The sequence below is a fragment of the Glycine max genome, chromosome 5 (assembly GCF_000004515.6).
Source record: "Glycine max cultivar Williams 82 chromosome 5, Glycine_max_v4.0, whole genome shotgun sequence".
Taxonomy (NCBI): Eukaryota; Viridiplantae; Streptophyta; class Magnoliopsida; order Fabales; family Fabaceae; genus Glycine; species Glycine max.
The window spans coordinates 14,038,283-14,054,122 of record NC_038241.2 but is presented as its reverse complement, the minus strand read 5'-3'; the positions used below and the strand labels follow the sequence as shown (position 1 = coordinate 14,054,122).

At 40.1% G+C, this 15,840-nt stretch overlaps 1 long non-coding RNA gene across 1 annotated transcript in view; it reads left to right on the top strand.

Annotated features, from left to right (window-relative positions):
* Nucleotides 1–15,840, top strand: part of LOC121174883 (uncharacterized) — a 29,862-nt gene that overhangs the window by 1,967 nt on the left and 12,055 nt on the right. Inside the window, exon 2 of the long non-coding RNA XR_005891443.1 lies at nt 2,146–2,269. This is a non-coding gene — a long non-coding RNA (uncharacterized lncRNA). The remainder of the gene's footprint in view (nt 1–2,145; nt 2,270–15,840) is intronic.

Below are 15,840 nucleotides of genomic sequence, written 5' to 3'. Positions count from 1 at the left end.
AAACCATGTCCCTGTTATCTATGTAATCAAACAATTTCGTAGAATACTCAATGTCACACAATACTCAATAAAGTAAAACTTACTTATACACTAATAGTCTAAAATCAAAAGTTTGCAAACTGTTTGGTGGTGGGTGAGTTCAGGTCATTAACCTCATTTTTAGCCAATAATGGAATTTCTCATAGACTTATTTTCCCACACACAATATTGCTATCAAGTTTCAACTGCATCTACAACAATTTGCAGTAAACTCCCAGAACTCATCTACTCTGGCTTATGGGGACTTATTGTACAAATGTTTTATAATATCCCCTCTTAATTATGTTGAATAATAGAAAATAAATATAGAATCTCAAAATGCAATATAGGTTACGAAGTGTTTTCTGGTCATCAATAAGCATGCGCCTTTCAACTGAGAAGTCGACATTGACAAACTTGTTATAATCAAACCATTCATTTTGAGATTTGGTTGACTCCTGACATGGACTTGGCTCAAGACAACGAGACTGATATCTGATTAGGTCTGCTTTTGCTACTAGAGAAGGAAAGAATGTTTGGTAGCCCTGTCTTGAAAAGAAAATTAAAATATAAGCAGTTAAAAATTATGCATGCACAATAACCTAGACTACTCAACCAGAATGTCATAAGTAATGAAACATACTACAAGTATTACAATTGTGTAAACATGTCTTGAGTTCAAAATTAAGGGTGAGGGGCAAGTACTACTTCATGGAGGATGTTACTACGAGTTTAATTGTGATCCATTACATGTTCGTATACACTTCTTAACATTGTCAAAACCAAGGGTGAGTTAAGATGAAGAGTTTTGGAGGGGAATTTCTTTATTATAGATGAGCATCTCCTAGTTTAAGAAATTTACAATTCAGACAAATGAAATGATAGACTATTTGTAACCTTCAAATCACCATTATTCATTTACTTAAACATTTTTTAATTCCCTATATTAAGAAATGAAATATTAACCCTCCCTTACTCCAACCTCTTTCCTCCAAAGATTGATCAATTATGAATAAGAATTACTAAAAGTAACATAAGAATGTCTAATTCTATTCCTTTCATTATAAAAATAAAATATACAAGTGAAAATTAGAGAACATTTAGCAAAAATGAAAAATTCACACTCATTCCCTGCATTACCATACATACCCAAGAGTGATCATACCAAGGTAACATAGTCACAATCCCTTTGTTAATACTTAATATGAATATAATCAACACACCCTTTTTCCAATATAACACCATTGCATCCATTAATATTGCTAAAACTAGCAAAATTTGAACTTGTTTATGTTACCTTCATGGTAGCGCAGGGCAAGCCCAGTACTTGAGGGTGTAAGACAAGGCCAGGAGGGTAACCCTGAGAATCCATCAAACAGAGACTCTGCACTATTTTTTGAAAGAAACCCGGCTAAAGAAACGACTTTCTGTAGCCAATAGTTTCCTCCTTTCGTGCCCTCGGTCACCACGCCCCCATACCATACACTTTATCCCTTCTTCTTCAGCACCTCAAATCCTGGGTATTTTCCACAAACCCAAAAACACAAATATTAGGTTTTATTGTGATCCATCAGCTCAAAAAATAAAAAATCCAGTTGCTTAATCCAGAAACTTCCGAAATGGAAGAACCAATGGTACGCACGGGCGTGGTAGTCAACGTTCGTATCCCACAAAAGACAAAAGCAGCTTGTCCTCGGCTTCTTATCTTTCACTACATATTTAGGCATACTACTACGTTTACTTATCAAAAATAGGTTGTGGTCGGCTTCATGACCATAAAACATTCAGTATAAATATAGAACTCATCTCTCATCCTTCGGAAGCAATCCAGTTTAAGACACAATCAAACACTAAATGTGAATATATCTTTCAACAGAGAAATGGCAGAGAATTATTGCACATTTATGTTAAACTTGTTACTTGTATAATTGAAAGCAAGTGCATATGCAAAAAGTAGACATGCCAAGCTCCAAAAGAAGTGCATTTAGTATTAAAATAAGTGCATTAAGACATGAAGGATTCGAAATTTGTGCCTTTTGAGTGACCAAATACTTTTAGTTAAACTGAAGGATTAAAAGAAATTATTAAATTGATCTCACTTGAGAATGTTTTGTTGGTTGATCTCAGGTCTTGAGATACTGGCTTTTCCATGCAACCAATTTCTGAAAGAAGAGCCCGGGAGTAGCTAGGAGGCAGAGGAATTTTCCTGTACAGGGTACAAGGCTGAGTATCCCATTTTTGGAAAGGCAAGGTATTGGTTGTTTGTACATTGTATAGGCATCTGGTGTGGCGTCCCTAAATAATGACTGGTTTAATAGTAATAAATTAAATAGCAGAAACCATGGGAAATTTTTTTTCTTTTTCTTTTCTCTCTCTCTTTTTTTTCGCACTGTTATTCATTTCACGGTAATTAAATTCAGAAGGAAAATCATCACTATAGAGTCCTGAATGGCCAGTTCACAACTCTATTCGGATTCATTTCTTTCTGATCACTCATAACCTCTAAACTATTTTGCTCTTTCAAAAAAAAAATATACCAGCCATCATTTTAGGTCGTCACGTGAAAAAAATAATAAGATACGGTTGGTAAACTCTTTTCAAATAAAGTTTGTTAACACTTCCTTTTAAAATAACAAGATTAAACATAATTATATTTATCATCTAAAACTGTCCAAAACATGGGAGTTTGCAAAATAACATAGTGACATCCAGAGCAAAGGTAACAACTGTGGTGGCTTTAGCCACAATATATACAATCATCAAAATTTCTATACAATAGGTCTACACACCCAAAAATCAAAAGAGTAAACCTAGCAGTCTGAACTAGATACACCCACCCACAAAAGTATGTACGCCTAGTCTAAGGAGCCGTCTGCTATGATGAAGAGTCGTCACTATTCGCTGTCCCTCTAGGGCCACTCTCCTTTGTAGAGTCTGCCTTAGATGCTGACATAATATCCTCTGGAGAATCAACATCAGGGAGTGGGTCTTCATCATCCTCAGGTAAGTCAAGGTCATCCACAGCAGGTTCAGGAGATAACTCCTCTGGGTCCTCTTAAGAGGATGACACCTTTATCACTTGAACCGGCTCAACTAGTCGATATGGAGTAGGTGTAGGTAGTATCCACTCCACAGGCTGCTGAAGTGTGCGTGCGGGTTCCTCCGGATGTACTAATGAAGTAGCAGTGAGTTGAATTGTGCCACGGAATCGGCACCTCTCATTGCCTTTGAGGGTCTCCCAAACACCCTCTAGGCACTCCATCACAACACGATCATGGATCAACTGCGCTGCCATCGCGATCTACAAGAGATAAAAGGAAGAGGGTAGACTCTTTCACAAGAAATCTAACTACAGGTAACAATACAATGCGTCCCATAACCGCTACGCATAGTCAAAAGGTCTCTCTCAAGGAATTTCCTCTTTGGTAATCGATTACCAAAGTATGTAATCGATTACCAGTGCCCAACACGAATTACTCAGCCTTTGCACATGGAAATCTACAAATTACACTGTGTAATCGATTACACCTAAATGGTGTAATCGATTACCAGTGGCAGATAGCACTGTGTAATTGATTACACACAACTGGTAATCGATTACCAGTGCCCTATCACCCTGTGTAATCGATTACACACCCTTGGTAATCGATTACCAGAGGCCATTTAACATCCTGTCTCCATTTTTAAGCCCTGTAATCGATTACCCACGAATTGTAATCGATTACCAGAGGCTAATTTCCAGATACCACCCAAAAATACATAGATGGCCAGCTGCCACACAAGCCTCCTTGCTTCATGGACTTTGTTCTTTTATTGGTTGACTGCCAGGAGCTCGCTTGTTTAGGTACGTCACAGGTTCTCACTGACTGACTATGCCCGGGTTGGGTCAGGATTTGTCAAGCTTGGTTTTGGGCAATAGCACCCCACCTGACGTCCCCAAGGTCTCCTGACCCCCGCGACATATCTCCAAGTACCACTCTGTGGTCAACAAACAAAAGTAGGAAGACTGACTCTTCCACACTTTCTCACATCAAACTTAGTGGATTATGGGGTACCCATCATATGTGGTACTAGGTGGCGATCGGGCGATGGCGCAAATCAACTCTCCCACTTCCACAAGTCAAACATCAACACACCATCCCTAGTTGCCCACCTTTCAACTGAGCTCACGCACTCCTACGTAGCCCTTATCCTCGTTCCTCTCAGCACCGGGTTCCCATCAACCCCTCCAAGCTTCCACAATATCCAAGCAATTCAATTCCAAATATCATGAACTACCCTAAACCAAGAAAACAGAGTAGAGGCAGAAAACTCTGTCCAAAACTCACTTAAATACCACAACTTTCCTTACTCATATACCCCAGTAACATTCTCTTCGTTCCGATTCGTTAACCGTTGGATCTCCTTGAAAATTTTACTGGAAGTTCCTAGTACATAAATCTACATTTTGACCGATGGGATCTGCTAGAAAATGCCTAGAATACGAGATGTACTACTCTTCCCACGACTAGCAATGTACAACCATTTTTCTGCACTATGTAAAAAAAACTGCTGCACAATTTTGACAGCATTTTTCTGCATAAAATGGCAGATTTCGAAATCCAACTTGCCCACATCCAATTTTGATCAAATTGGATCCTACAAGTCCTAAATCATGTCTAAATTATATTTAAACCAAAAACAAACTTCAGATCAAGGTAAATCAAAATCTAGGTATCCAAAACCCATCAATTTAATTAATTTTCAAGGTTTGGGAAGTGAAAATGAGAATTGGGTAATTTTGGGGTGAACTCTCATCTTAATCAAGTCTATAACATTGATTTAGACTTGCTCAAACTGGTTTTAAGGTGAAAACTCCACCGCTTCAAAATTTGACCTCTCAACACCCAATTTACCCTAGAAATGGCTCTTTTCTTTCACATTTGTCACTCATTTTTCTCATTTGCTCTGCCCAAGCTTTCCTACAAGTCCTAATTGACATTCTAAACTAGAATCAACTCACTTTAGACTCCAATTTCCAGTAACCCCAAATTTGGCTTTTCAAACCCTCAAAATCTCGCACTTTTCTACCTACAACATTATCATTCTCACATTTAACCCTAAGTTAACTCTCCCCATCATCTCTACCAGTTTTCTATCAACAATTTCAACATACAAATATCACAAAGCATCATCATAAAACCCTAAAACAGAATGGGTAGCTTTACTCACATCAAACATGTCAAGTTTAGCATGATTTCAACAAATTCCTTCACAAATAACTACCCTAAGGCAATAACCTAGTAGAACTACCCATCATATCTCCCAAAAACCCAACACCCACGAATTTCATGTGAGAAGAAGCCCATCCATACCTGAAATTTGAAGCCCCACGAAGTAGAGGTGTGCTTCAAGACTCCGAAAATGGTTTCTCCTTGCAATTTGGAGTAGAAATGGAGAAGAATCTTGGAGCTTCAATGGAGGCACAATGGAGAGGAAGAAGAAGAGAAAAAGGCAACGTGGAAGGAGGGAGAAGTTTCTGAAATTTGCTGAAGGAAGAGAGAGAAGAGTTGGGCTTTTATTAAAAATGATTTTTTTTTTAAAAGCAATGCCACATGTCCCATTCTAGGTGGAGCAAAAAGGGCCCACCTTTTTCCCTTGATTTGACTTCATACTCAGCCACAAAGGAGAGAAAAATTTGACCTTTTGGATGCTGAAATTCTGCCTCGGTTTGCGTGCCACCTCTCTGGTTCCAGTTCCTCGCGTTTCTCTGCACCCGTCGGGGCCCGTTTTTGAAAGTAGGCAATATATATATCAAAACGCTCAGAATGAGACCCTGAGCGTGGTTCAGAGGTTGGTTTTGTTAAATTTTTATTTGCACGTAAAACGATAATTTTTAGACTAATTAATGGAGGATTAATCTATAACTGTCCAATTATGGATTACTCTTCGCTAATTAATCTAACCCGCATATTTCTCTCCCTATGTACATACCTCTACCAAGAATATACATATATATACACTGAATAATACATATATATATATATATATATATATATATATATATATATATATATATATATATATATATATATATATAATTATTTAAAATGTAACATTTACAAAATTCCGGGTAGAAATTCTAGGATGTTACATCTGGATCCTCTACTGATTGTTTTTTCGTTCTAGATATTTTAGGGTACAAAGATAATAGTAAACTGATTTACTAGTGTGGTTGTTCTAATTATATTTTTTCATTGAATGTTGATTGATCCAGTAGTTTTAAGTTAGTAATGATTAGTGATTTTAACAATGGGAAGAACTAAGAAGGAACATGACATATTGCATGAGTCTAAGCCATTCTGTTGGTTTTGTTTGAACTCGTTGCATCTACAGAACACCATTTAGCATTCTTTGAAAGTGAAGACTATGATCAAGTTTTGTGTTTGTCTCAGTTTTTATTATTATTTATTAGGCCTAGTGAGCATGACCATAACATTGGCCAATGGATTAAAAAGTGTATGATAGAGAGATGGCTAATATTTAAAAAGTGTATGATAGTTTTTATTATACCCTTTTTAATGGTGTTAACTTAGTAAAAAAATATTGAGATACATAATGTGATGCCATGAGTAGTGCTAATTGAAGCGATGACAGTACTCTAAAGCTATAGATATCACACTTCTCACTTGCAACCCTAGTATAAGTAAGCTCTGCATTGATCAAATTGGAATGAGCAGTGTAAGGATTAAAAAGAAAATAACTACAAGTTAACTGGATTAAACAAAATCTACAATTTGTATCAACTCAACATTATAATTAGACATGCTAGGATGTAGAGAAAAGGGAAAGGAACCAAAAATGTAAAAAAAAAATTGGAATAATTTTACTTGGAGTTATATATCATATTATATATCCAATATAATGGTTCATGAAACTTTAATTTGATTGGAAGAAATGTGAATCATGTTTGTGGAGTTAGCTTGTGTCACAATCGAAAACATTGGGCTTCTAATATGAATAAAGTTACTGCTGGTGGCTATGTCATTATTCACTGTTGGAGGGGTGCATTCATGGTGAAGATATGATAGAGCATGGGCTTACCTTACCAAGAGGAACAAGGTTGGGAAGTGTTAGTGCTTAGCTTTACTGAGTTTTAAAAGATTGGCTAACATTTTGTTAAAACATAAGCACTTAGACAATGAAGGAAAGCTGGAGTTGCTGCACATGATGTCCAACATTATGTCAAGGAATAAGATCGGGCTGCACAATGCACAAGGCAAGATAAAATGTCAAATGAAGAATTGAAGCTGTAGGATCCACGATGTCGGATACAATGTCCAGGACATCCTGCCCGAAAATACTGGAGTTGCTGCACAATGCACAAGGCAAGATAAAAGTCAAATGAAGAATTGAAGCTGCAGGATCCACGATGTCGGATACAATGTCCAGGACATCCTGCCCGAAAATACTGGACACATAAATCTGTTATATCTTTAACAGATTATTGTGCAGTTAGCAACAGATTAGACGATCTATCTTTAGGAACGAATTAAAAGATAATTAAAGTTCGAATTACAAACTTGAATAGTTCGTTCAGGGATTAAAGATTAAAGATAAAAACTAAAAGATCAAACGTTATCTTTTAGTTCTTTAAGTGCAGATTTTTCAGGAGAATGATAGATCTCATCCAGCACAAGTTGTTACAGCCCAGATACGTACACTGCTATATAAACATGAAGGCTGCACGAGTTTTCCACCAAGTCCGGGATTGAAGAGTTATTTTGTGAGTTTTGGGACTTGAGTGTTTTGTGAGCCACCTTGATGTTACCCTAACATCAAGTGTTGGACCTGAGTGTGTAGAGTTGATCTCTTTTGTTCAGAGAGCAATCTCTGGTGCGTATTTGATTTAATTGTAAACACGGGAGAGTGATTGAGAGGGAGTGAGAGGGGTTCTCATATCTAAGAGTGGCTCTTAGGTAGAGGTTGCACGGGTAGTGGTTAGGTGAGAAGGTTGTAAACAGTGGCTGTTAGATCTTCGAACTAACACTATTTTAGTGGATTTCCTCCCTGGCTTGGTAGCCCCCAGATGTAGGTGACGTTGCACCGAACTGGGTTAACAATTCTCTTGTGTTATCTACTTGTTTAATCTGTTCATACTGTCAAACATCATCTGCATGTTCTGAAGCGTGATGTCGTGACATCCGGTACGACATCTGTCATTGGTATCAGAATTTCAATTGGTATCAGAGCAGGCACTCTAAATCACTGAGTGAGATCTAGGGAGATAAATTCTGATGAACATGGAGAAAGAAGGAGGACCAGTGAACAGACCACCAATTCTGGATGGAACCAACTATGAATACTGGAAAGCAAGGATGGTGGCCTTCCTCAAATCACTGGATAGCAGAACCTGGAAAGCTGTCATCAAAGGCTGGGAACATCCCAAGATGCTGGACACAGAAGGAAAGCCCACTAATGAATTGAAGCCAGAAGAAGACTGGACAAAAGAAGAAGACGAATTGGCACTTGGAAACTCCAAAGCCTTGAATGCTCTATTCAATGGAGTTGACAAGAATATCTTCAGACTGATCAACACATGCACAGTGGCCAAGGATGCATGGGAGATCCTGAAAACCTCTCATGAAGGAACCTCCAAAGTGAAGATGTCCAGATTGCAACTATTGGCTACAAAATTCGAAAATCTGAAGATGAAGGAGGAAGAATGTATTCATGACTTCCACATGAACATTCTTGAAATTGCCAATGCTTGCACTGCCTTGGGAGAAAGGATGACAGATGAAAAGCTGGTGAGAAAGATCCTCAGATCCTTGCCTAAGAGATTTGACATGAAAGTCACTGCAATAGAGGAGGCCCAAGACATTTGCAACATGAGAGTAGATGAACTCATTGGTTCCCTTCAAACCTTTGAGCTAGGACTCTCGGATAGGACTGAAAAGAAGAGCAAGAATCTGGCGTTCGTGTCCAATGATGAAGGAGAAGAAGATGAGTATGACCTGGATACTGATGAAGGGCTGACTAACGTAGTTGTGCTCCTTGGAAAACAGTTCGACAAAGTGCTGAACAGAATGGACAGGAGGCAGAAACCACATGTCCGGAACATCCCTTTCGACATCAGGAAAGGTAGTGAATACCAGAAAAGGTCAGATGAAAAGCCCAGTCACAGCAAAGGAATTCAATGCCGTGGGTGTGAAGGCTATGGACACATCAAAGCTGAATGTCCCACTCATCTCAAGAAGCAGAGGAAAGGACTTTCTGTATGTCGGTCTGATGATACAGAGAGTGAACAAGAAAGTGATTCTGACAGAGATGTGAATGCACTCACTGGGAGATTTGAATCTGCTGAAGATTCAAGTGATACAGATAGTGAAATCACTTTTGATGAGCTTGCTATATCCTATAGAGAACTATGCATCAAAAGTGAGAAGATTCTTCAGCAAGAAGCACAACTGAAGAAGGTCATTGCAAATCTGGAGGCTGAGAAGGAGGCACATGAAGAGGAGATCTCTGAGCTTAAAGGAGAAGTTGGTTTTCTGAACTCTAAACTGGAAAACATGACAAAATCAATAAAGATGCTGAATAAAGGCTCAGATATGCTTGATGAGGTGCTACAGCTTGGGAAGAATGTTGGAAACCAGAAAGGACTTGGGTTTAATCATAAATCTGCTGGCAGAATAACCATGACAGAATTTGTTCCTGCCAAAAACAGCACTGGAGCCACGATGTCACAACATCGGTCTCGACATCATGGAACGCAGCAGAAAAAGAGCAAAAGAAAGAAATGGAGGTGTCACTACTGTGGCAAGTATGGTCACATAAAGCCCTTTTGCTATCATCTACATGGAACTCAAAGTAGCAGCAGCAGAAGGAAGATGATGTGGGTTCCAAAACACAAGATTGTCAGTCTTGTTGTTCATACTTCACTTAGAGCATCAGCTAAGGAAGATTGGTACCTAGATAGCGGCTGCTCCAGACACATGACAGGATTTAAAGAATTCCTGGTGAACATTGAACCCTGCTCCACTAGCTATGTGACATTTGGAGATGGCTCTAAAGGAAAGATCACTGGAATGGGAAAGCTAGTCCATGATGGACTTCCTAGTCTGGACAAAGTACTGCTGGTGAAGGGACTGACTGCAAACTTGATCAGCATCAGTCAGCTGTGTGATGAAGGATTCAATGTAAACTTCACAAAGTCAGAATGCTTGGTGACAAATGAGAAGAGTGAAGTCCTAATGAAGGGCAGCAGATCAAAGGACAACTGTTACCTATGGACACCTCAAGAAACCAGTTACTCCTCCACATGTCTATTCTCCAAAGAAGATGAAGTCAAAATATGGCATCAAAGATTTGGACATCTGCACTTAAGAGGTATGAAGAAAATCATTGACAAAGGTGCTGTTAGAGGCATTCCCAATCTGAAAATAGAAGAAGGCAGAATCTGTGGTGAATGTCAGATTGGAAAGCAAGTCAAGATGTCCCACCAGAAGCTTCAACATCAGACCACTTCCAGGGTGCTGGAACTACTTCACATGGACTTGATGGGGCGTATGCAAGTTGAAAGCCTTGGAGGAAAGAGGTATGCCTATGTTGTTGTGGATGATTTCTCCAGATTTACCTGGGTCAACTTTATCAGAGAGAAATCAGACACCTTTGAAGTATTCAAGGAGTTGAGTCTAAGACTTCAAAGAGAAAAAGACTGTGTCATCAAGAGAATCAGGAGTGACAATGGCAGAGAGTTTGAAAACAGCAAGTTTACTGAATTCTGTACATCTGAAGGCATCACTCATGAGTTCTCTGCAGCCATTACACCACAACAAAATGGCATAGTTGAAAAGAAAAACAGGACTTTGCAAGAAGCTGCTAGGGTCATGCTTCATGCCAAAGAACTTCCCTATAATCTCTGGGCTGAAGCCATGAACACAGCATGCTACATCCACAGCAGAGTCACACTTAGAAGAGGGACTCCAACCACACTGTATGAAATCTGGAAAGGGAGGAAGCCAACTGTCAAGCACTTCCACATCTTTGGAAGTCCATGTTACATTTTGGCAGATAGAGAGCAAAGGAGAAAGATGGATCCCAAGAGTGATGCAGGGATATTCTTGGGATACTCTACAAACAGCAGAGCATATAGAGTATTCAATTCCAGAACCAGAACTGTGATGGAATCCATCAATGTGGTTGTTGATGATCTAACTCCAGCAAGAAAGAAGGATGTCGAAGAAGATGTCAGAACATCGGGGGACAATGTAGCAGATACAGCTAAAAGTGCAGAAAATGCAGAAAATTCTGATTCTGCTACAGATGAACCAAACATCAACCAACCTGACAAGAGACCCTCCATTAGAATCCAGAAGATGCACCCCAAGGAGCTGATTATAGGAGATCCAAACAGAGGAGTCACTACAAGATCAAGGGAGATTGAGATTGTCTCCAACTCATGTTTTGTCTCCAAAATTGAGCCCAAGAATGTGAAAGAGGCACTGACTGATGAGTTCTGGATCAATGCTATGCAAGAAGAATTGGAGCAATTCAAAAGGAATGAAGTCTAGGAGCTAGTTCCTAGACCCGAGGGAACTAATGTGATTGGCACCAAGTGGATCTTCAAGAACAAAACCAATGAAGAAGGGGTTATAACCAGAAACAAGGCCAGACTTGTTGCTCAAGGCTACACTCAGATTGAAGGTGTAGACTTTGATGAAACGTTCGCCCCAGTTGCTAGACTTGAGTCCATCAGATTGTTGCTTGGTGTAGCTTGCATCCTCAAATTCAAGCTGTATCAAATGGATGTGAAGAGCGCGTTTCTGAATGGATACCTGAATGAAGAAGCCTATGTGGAGCAGCCAAAGGGATTTGTAGATCCAACTCATCCAGATCATGTATACAGGCTCAAGAAGGCTCTCTATGGATTGAAGCAAGCTCCGAAAGGCTAACAGAATTCCTTACTCAGCAAGGGTATAGGAAGGGAGGAATTGACAAGACTCTCTTTGTCAAACAAGATGCTGAAAACTTGATGATAGCACAGATATATGTTGATGACATTGTGTTTGGAGGGATGTCGAATGAGATGCTTCGACATTTTGTCCAACAGATGCAATCTGAATTTGAGATGAGTCTTGTTGGAGAGCTGACTTATTTTCTGGGACTCCAAGTGAAGCAGATGGAAGACTCCATATTCCTCTCACAGAGCAAGTATGCAAAGAACATTGTCAAGAAGTTTGGGATGGAAAATGCCAGCCATAAAAGAACACCAGCACCTACTCACTTGAAGCTGTCAAAAGATGAAGCTGGCACCAGTGTTGATCAAAGCCTGTACAGAAGCATGATTGGGAGCTTACTATATTTAACAGCTAGCAGACCTGACATCACCTATGCAGTAGGTGTTTGTGCAAGATATCAAGCCAATCCTAAGATAAGTCACTTGAATCAAGTAAAGAGAATTCTGAAATATGTAAATGGCACCAGTGACTATGGGATTATGTACTGTCATTGTTCAGATTCAATGCTGGTTGGGTATTGTGATGCTGATTGGGCTGGAAGTGCAGATGACAGAAAAAGCACTTCTGGTGGATGCTTCTATCTGGGCAACAATCTTATTTCATGGTTCAGCAAGAAGCAGAACTGTGTGTCCCTATCTACTGCAGAAGCAGAGTATATTGCAGCAGGAAGCAGCTGTTCACAACTAGTTTGGATGAAGCAGATGCTCAAGGAGTACAATGTCGAACAAGATGTCATGACATTGTACTGTGACAACCTGAGTGCTATTAATATTTCTAAAAATCCTGTTCAACACAGCAGAACCAAGCACATTGACATTAGACATCACTATATCAGAGATCTTGTTGATGATAAAGTTATCACACTAGAGCATGTTGACACTGAGGAACAAATAGCAGATATTTTCACAAAGGCATTGGATGCAAATCAGTTTGAAAAACTGAGGGGCAAGCTGGGCATTTGTCTGCTAGAGGATTTATAGCAATTACTGTTATCTGAACGTGCTCAAACGTTTATAGCGCGTTCTCTACTGGGCCAAAACAAATTCGACCGTTGCTTCACACATCCCTCTACATTCCTCATTCAAACTCATATTTTAGTGGTAATCTCGTTTTCAGCATTCCCTAACAGCTCTCAGAGATTTACGAAACCATTCCAAAGGCTCTGCTTCTCCATGGCTACCTCACCAAAAGAAACTTCAGCTCCTGGTTCACCCTCTGTACCATCATCTCCATCATCCACCAAAGCACCATCAAACCAGGAACAACCTGAATTCCATATCCAACCCATACAAATGATTCCTGGTCAAGCCCCTGTTCCTGAGAAACTGGTCCCCAAAAGACAACAGAGAGTGAAGATTTCTGAAAACCCTAGCCCTGCAACAAGTCCTAGGGAAGTAGACCCGGAGATGGATAAGAAGATCCGCAGTATTGTGAGTAGCATTTTGAAAAATGCTTCTGTCCCTGATGCCGATGAAGATGTTCCAACATCTTCCACTCCAGATGTTTCTGTCCCTGATGCTGAGAAAGATGTTCCAACATCTTCCACCCCAAATGCTGAAGTCCTCTCTTCATCCAGTAAAGAGGACTCAACAGAGGAAGAGGATCAAGCCACAGAGGAGACCCCTGCACCAAGGGCACCAGAACCTGCTCCAGGTGACCTCATTGACCTAGAAGAAGTAGAATCTGATGAGGAACCCATTGCCAACAAGTTGGCACCTGGCATTGCAGAAAGATTACAAAGCCGAAAAGGAAAAACCCCCATTACAAGGTCTGGACGAATCAAAACTATGGCACAGAAGAAGAGCACTCCAATCACTCCTACCACATCCAGACGGAGCAAAGTTGCAATCCCTTCCAAGAAGAGGAAAGAAATTTCCTCATCTGATTCTGATGATGATGTCGAACTAGATGTTCCCGACATCAAGAGGGCCAAGACATCAGGGAAAAAGGTGCCTGGAAATGTCCCTGATGCACCATTGGACAACATCTCATTCCACTCCATTGGCAATGTTGAAAGGTGGAAATTTGTATATCAACGCAGACTTGCCTTAGAAAGAGAACTGGGAAGAGATGCCTTGGATTGCAAGGAGATCATGGACCTCATCAAGGCTGCTGGACTGCTGAAAACTGTCACCAAGTTGGGAGATTGCTATGAAAGTCTAGTCAGGGAATTCATTGTCAACATTCCCTCTGACATAACAAACAGAAAGAGTGATGAGTATCAGAAAGTGTTTGTCAGAGGAAAATGTGTTAGATTCTCCCCTGCTGTAATCAACAAATACCTGGGCAGACCAACTGATGGAGTGGTGGATATTGCTGTTTCTGAACATCAAATTGCCAAGGAAATCACTGCCAAACAAGTCCAGCATTGGCCAAAGAAAGGGAAGCTTTCTGCAGGGAAGCTAAGTGTGAAGTATGCAATCCTGCACAGGATTGGCGCTGCAAACTGGATACCCACCAATCATACTTCCACTATTGCCACAGGTTTGGGTAAATTTCTGTATGCTGTTGGAACCAAGTCCAAATTTAATTTTGGAAACTATATTTTTGATCAAACTGTTAAGCATTCAGAATCCTTTGCTGTCAAATTACCCATTGCCTTCCCAACTGTATTGTGTGGCATTATGTTGAGTCAACATCCCAATATTTTAAACAACATTGACTCTGTGATGAAGAGAGAATCGGCTCTGTCCCTGCATTACAAACTGTTTGAGGGGACACATGTCCCAGACATTGTCTCGACATCAGGGAAAGCTGCTGCTTCAGGTGCTGTGTCCAAGGATGCTTTGATTGCTGAACTCAAGGACACATGCAAGGTGCTGGAAGCAACCATCAAAGCCACCACAGAGAAGAAAATGGAGCTGGAACGCCTGATCAAAAGACTCTCAGACAGTGGCATTGATGGTGGTGAAGCAGTTGAGGAAGAAGAAGAAGCAGCTGAGGAAGAAGAAGAAGCAGCTGAGGAAGAGGAAGATGCAGCAGAGGATACTGAATCAGATGATGATGATTCTGAAGCCACCCCATGACCATCAGACCTTTATTTTTGCTTTTTACTCTTACTAGCTACAGGGGCATGTCCCTTTGAACAATTGATTGCTATTGGTCTGTAATATTTGCATGCATTCTACTTTTGTCAAATTCTGTCTAAAAAGGGGGAGTAATAGTATTATGCATGATTTATGATTCTGAGTAGTAGGACACGATGTATGCATGATTCATGATTTTGAGGGGGAGTTGTATGTATATGATTTTGAGGGGGAGACTGCTGCTGCTGATGATGACTGATGTCACATGAGATGTCTTGACATCCTGGAAAGGACTAGTAGCTGATAGAAGATGCTGCAGTGAACTGCTTCACAGCAGTAGGAGCATGGAGACAGGGGGAGCAGAAAGCTGATGTCACGAGAGATGTCTTGACATCCTGGAAACGACTTGCAACTTGCAGAATTTTGCTGTCGCCACTACAGATACCGCTGTGCTTGATTACTCTGATAATGAAAGTTGCTGATCCCACTTGCATAACTGCTCGTACCTGCTCAGGAAGTGTCTAAGTATGTTTTAGACAAAATTTGCCAAAGGGGGAGATTATTAGTGCTTAGCTTTACTGAGTTTTAAAAGATTGGCTAACATTTTGTTAAAACATAAGCACTTAGACAATGAAGGAAAGCTGGAGTTGCTGCACATGATGTCCAACGTTATGTCAAGGAATAAGATCGGGCTGCACAATGCACAAGGCAAGATAAAATGTCAAATGAAGAATTGAAGCTGTAGGATCCACGATGTCGGATACAATGTCCAGGACATCCTGCCCGAAAATACT